The sequence below is a fragment of the Pavona decussata genome, unplaced genomic scaffold, assembly GCF_977016875.1.
Source record: "Pavona decussata unplaced genomic scaffold, jaPavDecu1.1 SCAFFOLD_34, whole genome shotgun sequence".
NCBI lineage: Eukaryota > Metazoa > Cnidaria > Anthozoa > Scleractinia > Agariciidae > Pavona > Pavona decussata.
The window spans coordinates 1-21,469 of record NW_028145457.1 but is presented as its reverse complement, the minus strand read 5'-3'; the positions used below and the strand labels follow the sequence as shown (position 1 = coordinate 21,469).

Sequence of the window (21,469 nt, the reverse complement as noted above, 5' to 3'; positions counted from 1 at the left end):
AATTTCCAACGTTCACAAAAGCATCATTGTTATGGACTCTCTGGACACACGCTTTTCTAGGAATATTTTGAGGCCGTTCAAAACAGTCCCAGCACGTGTTTTATCGGGTCTAAAACCACTCGCCTGCGTCTCGTGGTTTTAAATCCCGATAAAATACTGCTGCTCTTGTTTTAAACATTACCTAAACCACCCCCACTCCAGGGTTCAATGATTGCCTCATATGACAAACTTCTCATAATCACGATGAAGCTGGATTGAATTGGATTGGTTAACTTTATTTCATGGGGTTTATTTGTGATCACTTTCTTTGCTATAAAAGTTATAACTTCCAAAGAACGAGCATCGATTTTTCTGGGCCTGCTTCAAAGTAATATTCAGCTTCCAAAAAACCAGGACAGACGTTTCACCGCATATCTTCGAGAATGTCCGCAACTGACAAGGTACATATAACAATTTGTGTTTTCAAAAGAGTTTCTAATTAAAGGGTCACTGTCACGGTCATTTTGCTGTATTTTGATCAAAACTGCGCAGGGCTGCTCAAGACTTTTTTTCTAAAATGAAATTGCTCTTAGAGTGCCAGGAAGAAAATATTAACGGATTTCAACGAAGAAAGACAAACTATGATCAGGTTTTTAGCGACTTCTCTATAATACACAAGATGAACTTGGAAAAATTGGCCAATTTTTTTAAGTTGCAATCAATTTCCATCCTAGCCACGATTAGCCAAACATAATTATTACTCGTTTCGTTGCTCAAAAAGTAGGTTTGTTATTAACAAAACTGAACCATTATTTTGCCGATTCCATCGATTACAAATACGTTTTTTGGCTGTTCAAAGTGACACAAAAAATAGGTGACACTGCCCCTTTAAGTTCTCCTAATGTCCAATGCTATTCGATATGTGTTGCCGCAGATTGTGCTCCGGGATGAAAACTCGCTGCAAACGGTGGAGGAGCATTCCAAAACAACCGACTTTAAAGGTAAATAAATTAGTTATCAGAAGAAGAGCCGAGAAACTGCGTACTTTACTTTTAATTTAAAGGCTCAGTCATTTCCAAGCCGCATGACCAATCCCACGGGCATTCTTTGGACGTTTGTCATAATGGGGGTATTTCCCCTTTGAAGTCTACAAGTGCCCCAATTACCCCAGGTTAGGGTTGGTGGGGGGTGGGGGGAGGGGCATCTCATTAATAATTGACTGAGCCGATAAGAGGATACACGAGTTTCATTTGGGCGCACAGTAACGATATCAAATCGGTATGACATGTTTTTTGTGGATGACAAGGGCAACATTTTCCTAAGAAGAAGGATGAATGTTAAGCATCGAAAAACTAAGCCATTAGTTTAACTAATCCATTTACCGTTAAGTATAATATTCGTTTGATTTTCTTGAGTGGTTTTATCTGACTGTTGACTTATCAAAATGGTGGCGAAATCACTCGTCTCATTCACTTTCCCTGTACATGTTGTTGTTCTCATCAGATGCGCTGCCAAAGTCATCCAAAGTGCCAGCAATGTTGCCTGTTGCATTTTTGATGTTGGAAAGTATCGAAGAAGTTCCATATACATATAACAACCTCGCTTGTTGTGGTCTTTTGTGTTGAACCACAATTTGAAACTTATAAATTCACTGCCGTAGAAGAATTGGTTGATAGTCAATTAACACAAGTTTTATTTAAAAAATCTCAGGCATGTAATCAGATCTCTTCAATAATTGATGAAATAAAGAACTAAAAAAAATGAAATTATTACTGTATTTGTGTGATTTGTATGGGGGATCTGAGCTATATATGTGCTGATGTTATGGATATTACAAAATGTGCAAAGAAATGCGCACAAGCTTTGATCGGTCGAATAGGGTTCATATATTCGTATTTGCATAAATAAGACATCTAAAACTGGTAACTATTATTTTACAAATTCGTTTTACTGGGCAAAAGTATCCTGGCTTTGTACACGTTTCTTGAAATCAGAAAAAGTACTGTTCCTTAACTTTTCAGGAAGAGCATTCCATTGCTTGGTTGAAAACACATGAAAAGGAGCATAGCCCATAGGTAGTAGTTCTACACTTGCTAAGGGAGAATACGTTTCTATTACGCAAATCTTAGCTTGTACAGCTTGAATTGAAGTAAACATATTTCACATATAGGTGGGATACTGACTGAAAAATAAGCCCTTGTAAAATAATACAAAAATAATTGCAATGTGCTTATTATACAGCAAAGTCATTTCAACCTTGCTAAGCAATTCAAGGTCCTGTATTCAAAAGTGTAATTATTAACCCTTTCACCGCTAAAGGCGACTAATCTCGCCGGTTTAGAGGCTACCACTTTCAAGATTGACCATGTTCTCAAATCCAGCAATCTGGTTATTATGGTGTACTAATAGCGTCAATTAGTAAGTATTTTAGGCTTTAACAGCCAATAAACTGAGTTTTACACCGAATTCAGGACAGGACAAATTATCTGTTAATCATAAGTAAAAATAACCAGCTCAAACTACAACAGCGAACTGAAGCAAATCGTCTTCTTATATTAGGAGAAAATAAAAATTGATCGGTATCATTGTGAGACAATTGCGTAACGAAAGAAGTGTGTCAATTCATGTTTTTTTGTAATATTTTTCCAAGTAGACAATAACTTATTTCTACGCTTCGTAACTAGTAATAAGTCCCAAGAACCGAATAAAGCAAACTAAACTACTGAACAAAAGAAATGGTGTTTGTTATAAAAACACTCAAGAAAATCAATCTACTTAACGGTAAAGGCTTAAATGGATTAGTTTTTGGATGCTTAACGTTCTTCCTTCTTCTAGGAAAAAGTAGAAGTCTGTGTAAAATGTAGTAGTCTTTTGACTTGCACGTTGTTGAACGGAATTGAGCCCCTAGCTCTATTCCGTTCAACAACGTGCATATACATGTAGCAACTTGGTAAATCGCGTGATCGAATTTGAAAATGTAGGCTTTGGACTTGGATGAATCGAATCGCGTCATCGATAGTGAAAATTGTTTTAAAATGATAAAATTGTCAGCAATGAAAAATATTCACAAAGCATTTATTTTGCTTTATTTAGTTGGTGCTTGGGACTTTATACTCGGCAGCACTAAAAGCCGGAATCCGGAATCGGAAACTACAATACAGAAACTAAACATTTACTGCTAACGAAAAAGTTGAATGTTTAGTTGGAATGAAGTGACGTCCTTGTCAAAATGCAAATTTTATATTTCTTGATACGTGACACCAGAGAAAAAACCTAATTAAGTCATTAATTCCCGCCAATGAAAAATGAGTGTTCCCACGGTTTAAAAATGTAAGAATGATCGCCCACGAAGTAAAAGAAAAAAACAAGAAACTGTTATCAGCTTATACTCGGGCCATATTTGACTGCGTGGTGCGTAAGCCTACGATCTCTTCTAGCGTCGATATAGATATACACCGCAAGAACAGCGTCCATCAACAGATCAGAGCAATCACCCCCCAGCAGTGCTAAAAATCATACCCCTCAATATTAACAAAAGGTTAACTGCCATCTCATCCAGCAAAGAAATATTTGACGAATCCATTGCCCCTTACCAGAAAGCTCTCACAGAAAGTGGATATAACTACAAGCTAACATACAACCCACCGCAAGAACAGGCCCGGAAAAACAAAAGAAAAAGAACAAGAAACATCACATGGTACAATCCACCTTTCAATTCAAACATCAAAACTAACCTTGGAAGAAAGTTCCTGCACATCGTCGACAAATGCTTTCCAAAACACCACCCACTCCACAAGATTTTCAACTAACTCCTCCACAACCGCGCATTGATTATTTGAAGAAAAGTTTCTCATACAGTGGAGCTCAATTGTGGAACCGTGTATAGATAAAGTTATCCTATCCTATCATATCCTTCCCACCCCCTTCTCTCCCAGTTCCCTTCCCTCTTAGTTCCCACCCCTTCCCTCCCAGTTCCCACCCCTTCTCTCCCAGTTGCCTCCCCTTCTCTACCAGTTCGTACCCCCTTCTCTACCAGTTCTTACCCCCTTCCCTCTTAGTTCCCACCCCTTCCCTCCCAGTTCCCACCCCTTCTCTCCCAGGTCCTACCTCTTCCCTCTTAGTTCCCACCCCTTCACTCCCAGTTCCCACCCCTTCTCTCACAGCTCCCACCCCTTTCTCTACCAGTTCTAACCCCCTTCCCTCTTAGTTCCCACCCCTTCTCTCCCCGTATCCACCCCCTTCTCTCCCAGTTCCTACCCCCTTAGCCCTTCCCTCCCAGTACCCACCCCTTCCCTACCGGTTCCCACCCTTCCCTCTTAGTTCCCACCCCTTCTCTCCCAGTTCCCACTTCTTCCCCCTTAGTTCCCACCCCTCCTCTCCCAGTTCCACCCCCTTCCTTCCCAGTATCCACCCATTCTCTCCCAGTTTCCACCCACTTCTCTCCCAGTTGCCACCCCTTCTCTTCTGTTTCCCACCCCTTTCAGCCCTGGTTTTCTCTCTCCTTGGTTCATATTATTATTAATATTATTATTATTATTATTATTATTATTATTATTATTATTATTATTATTATTATTATTAAGCAATGGGCCAAATTGGGTCAAGCCCCACATTTGGGTGAATTACACCATTCTATTTGCAAGGCAAGTATAAATTTATAACATTAGATACAATGCAGGCCAACATTGTGGAACTAGTCTTATGCAAAGCTAAAAAAGCGTAACTAGGAAAGAGATATCTGCCCTGCTCTCTATCCAGTGTACTTGTATATCTTGTATACAAAATTGTACATCCTCTCTTTGAGTGACATGATCTAGTGCAGTATTCTCTTCATTGAAAAGGTGATCTGGAATGAAATAGTTAACAATTATTCACCGAAGTGGAGGTGAATAGTGATGGACATAAATATCCATCAATTTCACTGACACTGAGGTGAATAATATTAATTGTTTAGTATATACCACACAAGGTGAACAACTAGTTGACCAAAAACTTATTTTATTTCTCACAATATACCGACAAATTAATCTCGTACCCTGATCTCAGTTGGTTCGGGAATGTCGAAATGTGAGATCTCCCCTCCGCCTGACCGTGGGAGATCTGGGTCAAGATTACCGACAAATGGTATGAAATTTTAAAATCTTGTGATTTCTTATTGTAGAAAGTTCTGTCTCACTCAGCCTTGCAGACAAATAAAACTTTTGGAGATACTTGTTTAGTTCCTACAGTGTCATTTCTTCAAATTTTCTGTGACACGATATATTTTCTATGGTTTTATTGAGTCATTCAATCGTGGATATGCAATGCAAAAATCAACAAACTGATACTAAAAGAACAAGAGCAATAACAGAATTTAAGAATTGGTTCATGCTTGGCGTGCGTATATCGAGTCATGAATGCACGCGGGAAGTTTCGAGAGCACGAGAGAAGCGTAAGAGTTACTCGAGGCGTAGCCGAGAGCAACTTTAGCTTCTTGAGTGCTCTCCATTAACTTTCCAAGTGCATCCATAACTCGATATACGCACAGCTAAAAGCATGAACCAATTCTTTTATAACATAGTGAAAATAAAGTAAATTATTCCTGGAAAACAGGTTTTGTTCCAGATTAATTACAAAATTCTCTGTACAAAATGGTTTCTCATATAGGTTTAATCTTAACGTTTCATTAAGCTTCAAGCTCTTATAAATATACATTTTTTATGGTGCTGTCTCTCTATAAAAGTTTTTTTTAATAACACAGCGCGCGCATGCTTCCCCCATCTGACTTGCACACGTCATCGGATGGACGCACGGCCGTGCGTATGTTGAGAAATGTACCATGATGACGCCAATAGGTTAGATTAGGATGCACGCGCGCTATGTTATAATTACCAATGTTAAGCTTCAGCGCGGTTCAAAGAAGAAGAGGAAGTTGCGACCAAAGTAGCGGTGTGCAACCCTCTTGTCTCGCTATAGCAACGCCAGAAATATGAAGCAAAATAAACAAGCCTTATGCCAAAAGATGGAAGCGTTCGGGAGGGCTACAATGCGGTCCGTGCATATATAGGATCGAGTTGGACTTTCATCTACGCGAGAACGCCATAAAGGAGATGCAAGATACAATCGACAGCGCTGGGATGAATGGCTAAGTTAAAATATTTTAAAACCCCAAACCAAGAACTACCTGCTGAAATAATAAAATGTTTTACCATTTGAACGCAGGTCTCGTATTGTTTACTAAATAGTAACGCCATCTTTGAAACGAATACTTCTCCAAGGACTCCTTGGGATTGGTGATTGTTATCGATTACTGTCGATTACTATCGATTATTATTCATTATCTCAATCGATAACAATCGATAATAAGTTTTTTCTGTGAGTTCGGTTGTTATCGATTAAAGATATCAATCGATATATCGATATCAATCGGTGATTGATATCGATTGATATCGATGGTATTGATTGATTTCCGATATCGATTTCTATCGATTGACTACACCTGGATGAAATCACTGTCATTCCCTTCATAAGACGGAGTATTTCAAAGAAATATGCCCGAAACGGTAAAATAAGCCCCAAAACACAAAAAAAATACACCAGAGGTGAGTCCATTTTATTCATTTTATTGAATGAAAATTAAATTTAGCGTTTTTTAAGCTTCATAATCGACAGTATTTTATATCCCATACAAAGTCTTATAAATAACGCCTTTAAATGGGTCTTAAATTCTCAACGGCTGCCTGTAACCCAATACCGCTTGCACTCAAAGGTCATCGTTCCGCTATGTAATATTGTTTTCTTTTAGTTATATATTTTTGTCCTTTTACATTAGTTCTTCTTAGCCATGTATTTTATTGTAGTATATATTTTATTGTAAATCAAACGTAATTCAGCCTGTGGCTGCAAGGTTTTTGATAAATAAACTATCTATCTATCTAATTAATTATTACACGCTCTCCATGCATGATCCAGTGACGCCGCTTGGGCTGCCTGTGGCTAAGCGGGTAATTTTCAGTTATTCGGGCAGAGACGGCGAAGGCGGGTTGCATATTGTGAGCTTTGCTTGAGGAGGTGACAGTCTTTAGCCGTAGAAAGTAAGTCTTAGGGATGATTTCTAGTCGGGAAGCGTGAAATTATGGGAAATTTTTCCCTCGGCCAAAGACTTCGTTTATTTTCTTGCTGAAAACCGCTGTATGTTGTTCCCCGTTCAAATTTTTTTCTCAAAATCCGGGACTTAAAGTAATATGGCAATAACACGAGCAAGAAATGGCAAGGATTTTCTCTTCAAAAAGCGTGAGTTTTAAAAGCTATTCGATTAAAACTGTAGCGTTGCACAAAAACAAAAAAGGTAGGGAGCTTTTGGAAAATTTAATATTATTTGATAAACTGCGCTGGGATTGCGGCGGACGTCCCTCCTGCCTCGAGCGATGATAGGCGCCTGTATTTGCAGATTTTCGTTTTTTATTTATGATGCATTGCAAGATCTGTCTTGAAGATCGCATCATATGAATTCGCAAACCTAAAGTATTTTAAAGTGCACTCGTTGACTTTCGTGAATTTAAAAGTGCTAGGTTAGTTTTGAATGCCGCAAAATGCGAAATACAGCTGTAGTCGTGTTCACGTTGATTGTTTCCGATTTCTCGATCGGTCAGTATAAAATGCAGACTGCAGACTGGGTATAAAATGCAGACTAGGTATAAATTGCAGACAGAGACCAAAACCGTCTATTCGTCAAATACAAGATATATTTTGAATTTTTCAACTTATTACTTGCTAGTGTCATACATACGCCTTTTAAAATGCAGTCTTCATTTTATACTGACTGGACTGGAAATAGTACTAGATTTTTATTCGCAAGATCAGCACGGATTTTTTTGACACCGCCGTGGGGAAGGGGAGGGGCAGTACGGCAATCCTGATTTTGTGAAGTACACTCTGTTTTTTTTTTCTTTTTATAAGAACGTCTTATTTTGGAGCTGAGGCTGAACGTTCTTATATTTTCTTGCGATTTGAGGCTGAACACGTTCTTAAGATGTTCTTAATAACATGACTACATGTATTTTAGTAGTCACTGGACGCGACCAGGAAACCTATCAAAAGTGCATTGCCTGCTGATATATGGTATCAAGAACTGCTGATTATGACAAACCGAGATGTGTGTCACCATTGTTAATGTTATACAAAACATTCCCTCAGGTATTTTGGTTAATTTACATTTGTTACCTTGATTTTATACAGTATACATACTAGCAAAATAAAAATGTTCTTAATCGACTCTCAGTCTGAGGAATGTTCTTAATACATTCTTAAAATTTTGGTTTAATCTCAGCCTCGACGTTCTTATAAAAAAGGTTCTTTCTGGTGTCCGTTTATTCTGTTGAATTGGGACAATTGGCGTGGGGTGAGGGAGGATGGGGATTAGGTGTGTACTTGGCGGGGGTAGGTCTAGCCTGCGAATACAGCCGCCTCTTATCGCTCCCGGCCCCGATGGGCGTTTCGGTTCTGTGGATCCGCCTTTTAACTGACTGTGGGGGTGGGGAAGGGGATTAGCAGGTAATTGAAATATTTCATAGAAATGAGTAATCTGACAACTGTACTTATATTTTTATTTTATTTTTTTTAAATATTTTTTTACCCACGACATTTACCCACGACCGTCACCCACGACCCACGACCTCTACCCACGACCCACGACAGATAGTCATACTCAGCGTTGTTAGGCTAGTGATCGATAAGTCGAGAAGTGCGATTTTGGGTAGGATTTCCGGTCTCGAGTGTCAAATAATTTCCAGAAGTTCGTTTGGCGTGATTCGCATTGCCTCCTGAATCTAGAATGAAGACAGAAAAACAATTTACAGTCAACCCAGGTCACGCGTGAACGATATTTTTGAAATTTGAACGGAGTTTCGAAATTTACATGTCAGTTTTCAAGATTTCAGAGTTCCCGTATAAATTTCCCTAGCTTATTGACAGTATAAAGCTATGAATTTTTCTTTACATTGCAAAATTGAATATTTCAAGAATAACAATTGTTTCCCACGTATTTTGAATCTTTTTTTCAGTTAATGCGTCTTTTTCGGAACGATTTCCAGAGAGATGTCCAACATTTCATTCACACGTCGGACATTACAAAGAGAAATTCGAATGTTCATTTCATTCTTGGAATTACTGTTTACGCGTGACCTGGATTGACTGTAAAACGCTGTCTTGCTCCGAGTAAGCCGATTGTGTTGTAGAAAGCAAGGCGAGCGCTAACAGACCGGGTTTTGGATGAGATTTAAGCTGCGTTGGAGCCGTTAATAATTGCCAAATGTCACACTTGTTTAGTCGGATCACAGGTCATGTTTCATTTCACTCAGATGTCAATGTCATGTCTAATTCCAAAGAAAAGCCTCTCTTTTCTCTTGCATAGTATTTTCTGACCTTACTTTCTTCTGATGAACCGTAACTGAAAGCTTTTTAATGACTAGCATGTTCCTTCAGCCTAGAAAGTCTCAAAATGTGCCCAATTTCTGTGGCCACCTTTTGGAAGATCATAGCCTGCGTAGCAGTCGTTTCTGCAGGCTAGGAAAATCAGCTCAGATATATGGGCCCAAAATTAAATAAGCGCCCAGTGGTTAATCGAATAAAATACGGTAATCAGTGTATAATTAACATTGACAAAGATAAAGAATTAGTGAACATTTTAAACTACGGCAGGTTTGGTCCGTTTAAAAAGAAAACGGTCCTACCCAGACAAAAACCAGTTTACGGGCCTACAGTGTATGTTGAACCAGTAAAAAATGAACCCATGAATTTTGCACAATCAAGCGGGATTGTAAGCAAATACGAATATAGGAACTCTATTCGACCGATCGAAGCTTGTACGCATTTCCTTGCACATTTTGTAATATCGATAAAACATCAGCATATATATATATAGCTCAAATCCCTCATGTAAATCACACCAGTAAAGTGATAATTTCAACTTTTTTAGTTCTTTATTTCATCAATTATTGCAGAGACCCTATGACTTAATATGCGTACGTGTCAGTATCTGATTACATGCCTGTTCCAATAAAACTAGACGATTGTGTAAATTGACTATCAACCAATTCTTCTACGGCAGCGAAAATTTATAGTTTTCAAATTGTGGTTCAACACAAACAAACACCACAAGCGAGGTTGTTATATGGATATGGAACTTCTTCGATACTTTCCAACATCAAAAATGCAACAGGCAACATTGCTGGCACTTTGGATGACTTTGGCAGCGGATCTGATGAGAACAAAAACATGTACAGGGAAAGTGAATGAACTAAAAAGGGTAGTGTAACCTATTTTTTGTGTCACTTTAAAAAGCCAAAAACGTATTATTCCGTATGTTTTATCGACCATTTGATAGGTCAATGGACTTATGAATTATTAATGTGGTTTGGAAGGTCTAAACTCTGAACTAGTTATTTTCACACTGATGAACTCTTTACAGTACTGTGACACGAGACATATATAATTTTCAGTGGCAGTGTTCAATCCCTGATTAAACCATTCAACAGCACTAGATATTCTCAGGCAGTCAGTTGGTGTTTGTAAGATGCGATGTTAGTTGAGTATGTTTCTCGCAGTTTTCGAAGGCGCCGGGAAATGCGCGATCGACGTTGGAAATATGGTCTTCAGACTTGCACGTTGATCAACGGAATTGAACCCTTAGCTCTAATCCGTTTCACAACCTGTAGATGTAGCAACATGTTAAATCGCGGGGTCGACATTACCAATGTAGCCTTTGGACTTGCAAGTTGAACATTGAACGGAATTGAACCCCTAGCTCTATTCAGATTCAGTTAATAACAGATGCTGGAGTAATGAATGGAAAAAAACTATGACATTTCATAGCAAGCAGTACAGAAAATCCTTCCTTTAGGAAAAAATTAAAAATGTACTAGCCTTTGGACTTGCACGTTGTTGAACGGAATTAACCCCTAGCAACATGTTAGATCGCGTGATCGACTTTAAATATGTAGCCTTTGGACTTGCATAAATCCAATCGCGTGATCGATATTAAAAATTGTTAAATGGTACGATTGTCAGCGATGAAAAATATTCACAACGCATCTAGTTTGCTTTATTTGGTTCTTGGGACTTATTACTAGTTACGAAGCGTAGAAAAAGGTCATTGTCTAGTTGGAAAAATGTTACAAAAAAACATGAATTGACACACTTCTTTCGTTACGCAATTGTCTCACAATGATACCCATCAATTTTTATTTTCTTCTGATATAAGAAGACGATTTGCTTCAGTTCGCTGTTGTAGTTTGAGCTGGTTATTTTTACTTACAATTAACAGATAATTTGTCCTGTCCTGAATTCGGTGTAAAACGGGTGTTCCATGATTTTTATACACCTCCGCAGAAACAAAGAAAAAAAAAACCGCTAACAGAAAGCCTGAAATATAGCCTGGAGTGATAGGGTATTTTCACTTACTCTTCTGTTTGGAATGAAACATTCAACAGAGATTTTGTTGCCAGCATTCCACACACGAAAGCTCCATATCTAATAGAAGTTTACTCGTGTAATCAAAGCGCTAGTTGTGCTCCAACTCATGAATGGAACAGGTGAATGTAATGATACATGTATTTTGGATTTTGTCTAAACTTTGTTATTTGCTTATTCCTTGCCGAATAAAACTAAATACACGTGAAAGACTTTGGTTGCCTTAACTCTTTCACTGCCAAATTTCTTGAACTCTCTGGACAGTTATCTCAATGTAGATGACCAAAACGGATTTAGTTGTCCTATATGAAGATCTCCTTTGAAATGTTCGCTGCTCTGCAATAACGAGGACTCAAGTTTTTTTGTGACGTCACCTATTGGAACCGTTGTTGTTTTGCTCGCGAGCACAAACACATTCTAATCGGAAAGTAGTCGGTTTATAAGTGTACTTTCGGGCCATTTTCCACTGCAGAAGCTCCCAGGCTGGCATCATAAAGCTGGAATGGAGAGTAGAGGCAATCCTCTGAAAGAATCCAGAGGTGAGAGATGATTTCATAGAGACTGGGACGCCAAAAGTGTTCGTATCGAGTCATGGTGGCTCACGAGTGAAGTTGTCTCTCTGGCCGTTCTGTGGCTGGATTCTCGGACCTACCAAGACAATTTGGGCGAGATTTGACTTGCAAAGAAAACGATGTGTGCGATATTTTGCTAGTAGGACCGGGTGGCTTAACACTTAATAAAAAAACTACAGAATTAAGATGGCGGGACTTCCACTTTCAATTCTTCGTTGTATCAAAATTACCCAGAATGCAACTCGGACGGCAAAGAAGAAATCACGGGCTTTGAAAAGTGGCTCGAATCAAATGGCTCAGTGATGTTCGAACAGCTGTACGCGTGAGAGGCAAAATTGGAGATAAATGCTTAGTCATGAGATTAAAGTTTGCTGTCATGAAGGAATTTTGGTTTTAAAATGAGATTTTGAATTAAAAAATTGGAAGCAAAGATGTGTGTTTTTCAGCTTTCCTCGATGCCGCAGAAAACGGGCATTTTTGGTTTTGCTTGAAAAAAAATGTTGATATGAAACAGCAAACGGAGAAGAAACTCAGTTTATTGGCTCTTAAAGCCTAAAACACTTACTAATTGACGCTATTAGTAGACCATAATAACCAGATTGCTGGATTTGAGAACATGGTCAATCTTGAAAGTGGTAGCCTCTAAAACGGCGAGATTAGTCGCCTTTAGCGGTGAAAGAGTTAATAATTACACTTTTGAATACAGGACCTTTAATTGCTTAGCAAGGTTGAAATGACTGCTGTATAATAAGCACATTGCAATTATTTTTGTATTATTTTACAAGGGCTTATTTTTCAGTCAGTATCCCACCTATATGTGAAATATGTTTACTTCAATTCAAGCTGTACAAGCTAAGATTTGCGTAGTAGAAACGTATTGTCCCTTAGCAAGTGTAGAACTACTACCTATGGGCTATGCTCCTTTTCATGTGTTTTCTGCCAAGCAATGGAATGCTCTTCCTGAAAAGTTAAGGAACAGTACTTTTTCTGATTTCAAGAGACGTGTACAAAGCCTGGATACTTTTGGCCAGTAAAACGAATTTGTAAAATTATAGTTACCAGTTTCAGATGTCTTATTTTTATTTATCTTTTTTTCTGGAATTGTTTTGTTTCTGTCAACGTTACATATTTCTCGGAGATATTAAGGGCGAGTTAAGGCCGATTTAGACGGTACAACTTTTGCTTAATACTGTCGCATGCGATTTCTAGAGCGCGCACTGCTAGCCTGTTCAATGCTCCTAGAGAGATGCGGGAAGAACAGGGCGAGGGGACGAAAACGAGGGCGACTGGGGAAGAGTAAAACAGATAAAGAAGAGGAGCCTGTAATCATTTTCTTAAACACCTCATGCCGCCTATTTTTTCCAAAATGTGTCAAAATGTCAAAATGTCAAACTTTTTATTGTCACGGGAGACCCAAAAGTCTAGGAGACATCTTGTACACGCGAAACTTAAACCTTTACGTTCTCAAGGGTGCAAACCACCGGGAACTGTTAAATGTGGAGGTAGACGATGTCAGGTCTGTGTGCATCTTACCATAGGGGACAGTTTCGAGTCAACTAAAACTAAAACTAATTGTAATTCTAGCAATGTTGTCTATTTGTTGTGTTGTAAAGTGTGTAGCATTTGAGCCATCTCTGTACTACCCCAGCGTGATGTAAGAGGAACGTCACGTGTGTTGCAAAATTGGTTTTAAAAAACGGTAGTCAATATCCCTTTTATATTGTTTTCGGCCTGTTGGTGTTAGCTTTTGCACTGAGTTTTTGTCTTGTTGAAGCGAAATAAACTTGTTATCCCTTGTTTTGTTGTTCTCTTAAAATGTTCTCGCTTACTGAAAATGTTGCGAAAATAATAAGCGCCCACCTCCCTCGCGAGAATAAGCGCTCACCCTTATGGGACCAAAATAGAATAAGCACCCAGCGGTTAATCGAATAAATACGGTAATCAGTGTACATCATTGAAGAAGCTAAAAAAATTAAAAAGCTGAAAAGAAAACGATCTTACCCAGACAAAAACCAGTTTACGGGCTTGCAGTGTATGTTAAACCAGTTCTTAATGAGCCCGTGAATTTCCCACAATCAAGCGGGACTGTATGCAAATACGAATATATGAACTCTATTCGACCGATCAAAGCTTGTGCGCATTTCTTTGCACATTTTGTAATATCCATAACATCAGCACATATATAGCTCAGATCCCCCATACAAATCACACAAATACAGTAATAAGTTCATTTTTTTTAGTTCTTTATTTCATCAATTATTGAAGAGATCTGATTACATGCCTGGGATTTTTTAAATAAAACTTGTGTTAATTGACTATCAACCAATTCTTCTACGGCAGCGAAAATTTATAAGTTTCAAATTGTGGTTCAACACAAACAACCACCACAAGCGAGGTTGTTATATGGATATGGAACTTCTTCGATACTTTCCAACATCAAAAATGCAACAGGCAACATTGCTGGCACTTTGGATGACTGTGGCAGCGCATCTGATGAGAACAAAAACATGTACAGGGAAAGTGAATGAGACGAGTGATTTCGCCACTATTTTGATAAGTCATCAGTCAGATAAAACCACTCAAGAAAATCAAACGAATATTATACTTAATGTTAAATGGATTAGTTAAACTAGTGGATTAGTTTTTCGATGCTTAACATTCATCCTTCTTCTTGGGAAAATGTTGCCCTTGTCATCCACAAAAAACATGTCATACCGATTTGATATCGTTACTGTGCGCCCAAATGAAACTCGTGTATCCTCTTATCGGCTCAGTCAATTATTAATGAGATGCCCCTCCCCCCACCCCCCACCAACCCTTCACCTGGGGTAATTGGGGCACTTGTAGACTTCAAAGGGGAAATACCCCCATTATGACAAACATCCAAAGAATGCCCGTGGGATTGGTCATGCGGCTTGGAAATGACTGAGCCTTTAAATTAAAAGTAAAGTACGCAGTTTTTCGGCTCTTCTTCTGATAACTATTGTATTTACCTTTGAAGTCGGTTGTTTTGGAATGCTCCTCCACCGTTTGCAGCGAGTTTTCATCCCGGAGCACAATCTGCGGCAACACATATCGAATAGCATTGAACATTAGGAGAACTTAAAGGGGCAGTGTCACCTATTTTTTGTGTCACTTTGAACAGCCAGAAAACGTATTTGTAATCGATGGAATCGGCAAAATAATGGTTCAGTTTTGTTAATAACAAACCTTCTTTTTGAGCAACGAAACGAGTAATAATTATGTTTGGCTGCTCGTGGCTAGGATGGAAATGGATTGCAACTTAAAAAAATTGGCCAATTTTTCCAAGTTTATCTTGTGTATTATAGAGAAGTCGCTAAAAACCTGATCATAGTTTGTCTTTCTCCGTTGAAATCCGTTAATATTTTCTTCCTGGCACTCTAACAGCAATTTCATTTTAGAAAAAAAGTCTTGAGCAGTTTTGATCAAAATACAGTAAAATGACCGTGACAGTGACCCTTTAATTAGAAACTCTTTTGAAAACACAAATTGTTATATGTACCTTGTCAGTTGCGGACATTCTCGAAGATATGCGGTGAAACGTCTGTCCTGGTTGTTTGAAAGCTGAATATTACTTTGAAGCAGGCCCAGAAAAATCGATGCTCGTTCTTTGGAAGTTATAACTTTTATAGCAAAGAAAGTGATCACAAATAAACCCCGTGAAATAAAGTTAACCAATCCAATTCAATCCAGCTTCATCGTGATTATGAGAAGTTTGTCACATGAGGCAATCATTGAACCCTGGAGTGGGGGTGGTTTAGGTAATGTTTAAAACAAGAGCAGCAGTATTTTATCGGGATTTAAAACCACGAGACGCAGGCGAGTGGTTTTAGACCAGATAAAACACGTGTTGGGAGTGTTTTGAACGGCCTCAAAACATTCCTAGAAAAGCGTGTGTCAAGAGAGTTCATAACAATGATGCTTTTGTGAACGTTGGAAATTAGCATACGAGAAAAACAATAAACACCGTACATTAATAAGGAGGAGGTTTTATCAGGTTTTAAAACCACTGCACATGATGTTTTATCGACCATTTGATAGGTCAATGGGCTTATGAATTATTAATGTGTTTTTGAAAAGTCTAAAACTCTGAACGAGTTATTTTCACACTGATGAACTCTTTACAGTACTGCGAGACGCATTATATATAATTCACAGTGGCAATGTTCAATCCCTGATTAAGCCATTCAACAACACTAGACATTCTGAGGCAGTCAGTTGGTGTTTGTAAGATGCGATGTTAGTTGAGTATATTAGCCGCAGTTTTCGAAGGCTGAAATGCGTGATCGACGTTGAAAATGCAGCTGATGAACGGAATTGAACCCCTAGCTCTAATCCGTTTAACAACCTGTACATGTAGCAACATGTTAAATCGCGTGATCGACTTTGAAAATGTAGCCTTTGGACTTGCATAAATCCTATCGCGTGATCGATATTAAAAGTTGTTAAATGGTACGATTGTCAGCGATGAAAAATATTCACAACGCATTTAGTTTGCTTTATTTGGTTCTTGGGACTTATTACTAGTTACGAAGCGTAGAAATAAGTCATTGTCTTGTTGGAAAAATGTTACAAAAAAACATGAATTGACACACTTCTTTCGTTACGCAATTGTCTCACAATGATACCCATCAATTTTTATTTTCTCCTGATATAAGAAGACGATTTGCTTCAGTTCGCTGTTGTAGTTTGAGCTGGTTATTTTTACTTATGATTAACATATAATTTGTCCTGTCCTGAATTCGGTGTAAAACGGGTGTTCCATGATTTTTATACACCTCCGCAGAAACAAAGAAAAAAAACCGCTAACAGAAAGCCTGAAATATAGCCTGGAGTGATAGGGTATTTTCACTTACTCTTCTGTTTGGAATGAAACATTCAACAGAGATTTTGTTGCCAGCATTCCACACACGAAAGCTCCATATCTAATAGAAGTTTAATCGTGTAATCAAAGCGCTAGTTGTGCACCAACTCATGAATGGAACAGGTGAATGTAATGATACATGTATTTTGGAGGAGAAACTCAGTTTATTGGCTCTTAAAGCCTAAAACACTTACTAATTGACGCTATTAGTAGACCATAATAACCAGATTGCTGGATTTGAGAACATGGTCAATCTTGAAAGTGGTAGCCTCTAAAACGGCGAGATTAGTCGCCTTTAGCGGTGAAAGAGTTAATAATTACACTTTTGAATACAGGACCTTGAATTGCTTAGCAAGGTTGAAATGACTGCTATATAATAAGCACATTGCAATTATTTTTGTATTATTTTACAAGGGCTTATTTTTCAGTCAGTATCCCACCTATATGTGAAATATGTTTACTTCAATTCAAGCTGTACAAGCTAAGATTTGCGTAATAGAAAGGTATTGTCCCTTAGCAAGTGTAGAACTACTACCTATGGGCTATGCTCCTTTTCATGTGTTTTCCGCCAAGCAATGGAATGCTCTTCCTGAAAAGTTAAGGAACAGTACTTTTTCTGATTTCAAGAGACGTGTACAAAGCCTGGATACTTTTGGCCAGTAAAACGAATTTGTAAAATTATAGTTACCAGTTTCAGATGTCTTATTTTTATTTATCTTTTTTTCTGGAATTGTTTTGTTTCTGTCAACGTTACATATTTCTCGGAGATATTAAGGGCGAGTTAAGGCCGATTTAGACGGTACAACTTTTGCTTAATACTGTCGCATGCGATTTCTAGAGCGCGCACTGTTAGCCTGTTCAATGCTCCTAGAGAGATGCGCGAAGGACAGGGCGAGGGGACGAAAACGAGGGCGACTGGGGGAGAGAAAAACAGATAAAGAAGAGGAGCCTGTAATCATTTTCTTAAACACCTCATGCCGCCTATTTTTTCCAAAATGTGTCAAAATGTCAAAATGTTCAACTTTTTATTGTCACGGGAGACCCAAAAGTCTAGGAGACATCTTGTACACGCGAAACTTAAACCTTTACGTTCTCAAGGGTGCAAACCACCGGGAACTGTTAAATGTGGAGGTAGACGATGTCAGGTCTGTGTGCATCTTACCATAGGGGACAGTTTCGAGTAAACTAAAACTAAACCTAATTGTAATTCTAGCAATGTTGTCTATTTGTTGTGTTGTAAAGTGTGTAGCATTTGAGCCATCTCTGTACTACCCCAGCGTGATGTAAGAGGAACGTCACGTGTGTTGCAAAATTGGTTTTAAAAAACGGTAGTCAATATCCCTTTTATATTGTTTTCGGCCTGTTGGTGTTAGCTTTTGCACTGAGTTTTTGTCTTGTTGAAGCGAAATAAACTTGTTATCCCTTGTTTTGTTGTTCTCTTAAAATGTTCTCGCTTACTGAAAATGTTGGGAAAATAATAAGCGCCCACCACCCTCGCGAGAATAAGCGCTCACCCTTATGGGACCAAAATAGAATAAGCACCCAGCCGTTAATCGAATAAATACGGTAATCAGTGTACATCATTGAAGAAGCTAAAAAAATTAAAAAGCTGAAAAGAAAACGATCCTACCCAGACAAAAACCAGTTTACGGGCTTGCAGTGTATGTTAAACCAGTTCTTAATGAGCCCGTGAATTTCCCACAATCAAGCGGGACTGTATGCAAATACGAATATATGAACTCTATTCGACCGATCAAAGCTTGTGCGCATTTCTTTGCACATTTTGTAATATCCATAACATCAGCACATATATAGCTCAGATCCGCCATACAAATCACACAAATACAGTAATAATTTCATTTTTTTTTTAGTTCTTTATTTCATCAATTATTGAAGAGATCTGATTACATGCCTGGGATTTTTTAAATAAAACTTGTGTTAATTGACTATCAACCAATTCTTCTACGGCAGCGAAAATTTATAAGTTTCAAATTGTGGTTCAACACAAACAACCACCACAAGCGAGGTTGTTATATGGATATGGAACTTCTTCGATACTTTCCAACATCAAAAATGCAACAGGCAACATTGCTGGCACTTTGGATGACTGTGGCAGCGCATCTGATGAGAACAAAAACATGTACAGGGAAAGTGAATGAGACGAGTGATTTCGCCACTATTTTGATAAGTCATCAGTCAGATAAAACCACTCAAGAAAATCAAACGAATATTATACTTAATGGTAAATGGATTAGTTAAACTAGTGGATTAGTTTTTCGATGCTTAACATTCATCCTTCTTCTTGGGAAAATGTTGCCCTTGTCATCCACAAAAAACATGTCATACCGATTTGATATCGTTACTGTGCGCCCAAATGAAACTCGTGTATCCTCTTATCGGCTCAGTCAATTATTAATGAGATGCCCCTCCCCCCACCCCCCACCAACCCTTCACCTGGGGTAATTGGGGCACTTGTAGACTTCAAAGGGGAAATACCCCCATTATGACAAACATCCAAAGAATGCCCGTGGGATTGGTCATGCGGCTTGGAAATGACTGAGCCTTTAAATTAAAAGTAAAGTACGCAGTTTTTCGGCTCTTCTTCTGATAACTATTTTATTTACCTTTGAAGTCGGTTGTTTTGGAATGCTCCTCCACCGTTTGCAGCGAGTTTTCATCCCGGAGCACAATCTGCGGCAACACATATCGAATAGCATTGAACATTAGGAGAACTTAAAGGGGCAGTGTCACCTATTTTTTGTGTCACTTTGAACAGCCAAAAAAAGTATTTGTAATCGATGGAATCGGCAAAATAATGGTTCAGTTTTGTTAATAACAAACCTACTTTTTGAGCAACGAAACGAGTAATAATTATGTTTGGCTGCTCGTGGCTAGGATGGAAATGGATTGCAACTTAAAAAAATTGGCCAAATTTTTCAAGTTCATCTTGTGTATTATAGAGAAGTCGCTAAAAACCTGATCATAGTTTGTCCTTCTCCGTTGAAATCCATTAATATTTTCTTCCTGGCACTCTAACAGCAATTTCATTTTAGAAAAAAAGTCTTGAGCAGTTTTGATCAAAATACAGCAAAATGACCGTGACAGTGACCCTTTAATTAGAAACTCTTTTGAAAACACAAATTGTTATATGTACCTTGTCAGTAGTGGACATTCTCGAAGATATGCGGTGAAACGTCTGTCCTGGTTTTTTGAAAGCTGAATATTACTTTGAAGCAGGCCCAGAGAAATCGATGCTCGTTCTTTGGAAGTTATAACTTTTATAGCAAAGAAAGTGATCACAAATAAACCCCGTGAAATAAAGTTAACCAATCCAATTCAATCCAGCTTCATCGTGATTATGAGAAGTTTGTCACATGAGGCAATCATCGAACCCTGGAGTGGGGGTGGTTTAGGTAATGTTTAAAACAAGAGCAGCAGTATTTTATCGGGATTCGAAAGAGGTGTTGACAGGCCAAACACGGCTCATAAGCTCGTGATAACGTGGAACCGAACGTGACCTCAGAGTTTTGCTCTAACAAGTATATCCGCTAAGGATTTTCCTTTTCTGTATGAGATAAGGGGAGGCTCTTTGTATATATCTCTTAGCAAAGGTTGGTTCTGAATTAAATGCCATTTGCTCATTAAGATGTTTTTGAGATTAGGCAGCGCCGGGTGGTACGTTGTTGTGAAAGAGGTTTGCCCTTACGGGTTATGTCTTCCAAAGAAACACCCTTTTCTCTATGAAAAGAGCGGTGCTCCCGGTAAAATTTTCTTTTGGCGCTGGATTTTCTTCTTATTAAATGCCATATATGATTTGGAGGATTTGCGCGATAGACACTGAACAAAGCCATGTGTTTAACTGTCGCATGTGTGGTAATTGATCTCAAAGGTCATTTGGCCTCTTTTTGTTACGTTTCCGTTTAGCGACTGTCGTTCTTATGCAGTTTGTGGCATTTAGTTTAGGCTTGGTATGGCTCATTTCAGTGCGTCTGGTGACAGTATAGCCTCTTTTTTTATCGTTCTAAGGATAGGATTTGAACCGTGTAAATAACTATGCATTATCTTGCAGCTTTTGTCAGATTGCCGGGCCCGGCTATTTGCTTTTGTTGCAAGATGCTGTGCTTCTTATCACGGTTATTTGTCCCTTGATCCGTTCTTAAGCATTGTAGCTTCTTTGAAAGCTATGCAATGCGTTAAATTGAGGGCTAAAGGCCTCTTAAGTTACGGCTGTGTGTTTCGTTGTCGCTCCGCTAAGCTCTGTAACTGTGAGGTTTGTGTTGCGGGAGCTTAGTATTTTCCTCCTGTGCTTACGTGCTCTGGCCAGGGGCTGCTTCTAGTCCTTCGGCCGTAAGTAAATTCTGTAGCATTTAAGGCGATGGTCAGGCAAGTTTTTCTTAAGCAAGACTGCAGTTTCGGAACTAAAGCGTTCCTCGTCAGTTGCTACTATGTTGAATTCTTTAAGTGCGGTAGAAGCTATGAGCATTCTGTGGCAGATGTTCTACATGCTGTTTAAATACTTGTAGTCAGGATCGAAAATTCTGGCTTGCTATTGGTTGTGAGATTGTGACCAATGGCAATAGCGTGG

General features: G+C 38.6%; 3 long non-coding RNA genes across 4 annotated transcripts; 1 reads left to right on the top strand and 2 right to left on the bottom strand.

Moving 5' to 3' along the window:
- Positions 1–325: 325 nt before the first annotated feature.
- On the top strand, positions 326–1,745 carry LOC146484267 (uncharacterized). Its single transcript, XR_014863623.1, has 3 exons — positions 326–440; positions 914–980; positions 1,483–1,745. It is a non-coding gene; the product is annotated as an uncharacterized LOC146484267 (long non-coding RNA).
- Positions 1,746–10,019: 8,274 nt separating this feature from the next.
- On the bottom strand, positions 10,020–15,783 carry LOC146484266 (uncharacterized). 2 transcript variants are annotated; one of them, XR_014863622.1, is made up of 3 exons: positions 15,523–15,783; positions 14,993–15,059; positions 10,020–10,216 (listed from the first exon to the last, which is right to left on the bottom strand). It is a non-coding gene; the product is annotated as an uncharacterized LOC146484266 (long non-coding RNA). The 2 variants fall into 2 exon arrangements; XR_014863621.1 differs by lacking the exon at positions 10,020–10,216 and adding an exon at positions 14,222–14,489 and having other exon boundaries at positions 15,523–15,761.
- A 2,952-nt stretch (positions 15,784–18,735) lies between these two features.
- LOC146484265 (uncharacterized) lies at positions 18,736–20,191 on the bottom strand. The gene is made up of 3 exons (XR_014863620.1): positions 20,039–20,191; positions 19,509–19,575; positions 18,736–19,005 (listed from the first exon to the last, which is right to left on the bottom strand). It is a non-coding gene; the product is annotated as an uncharacterized LOC146484265 (long non-coding RNA).
- Between the last annotated feature and the right edge of the window lie 1,278 nt (positions 20,192–21,469).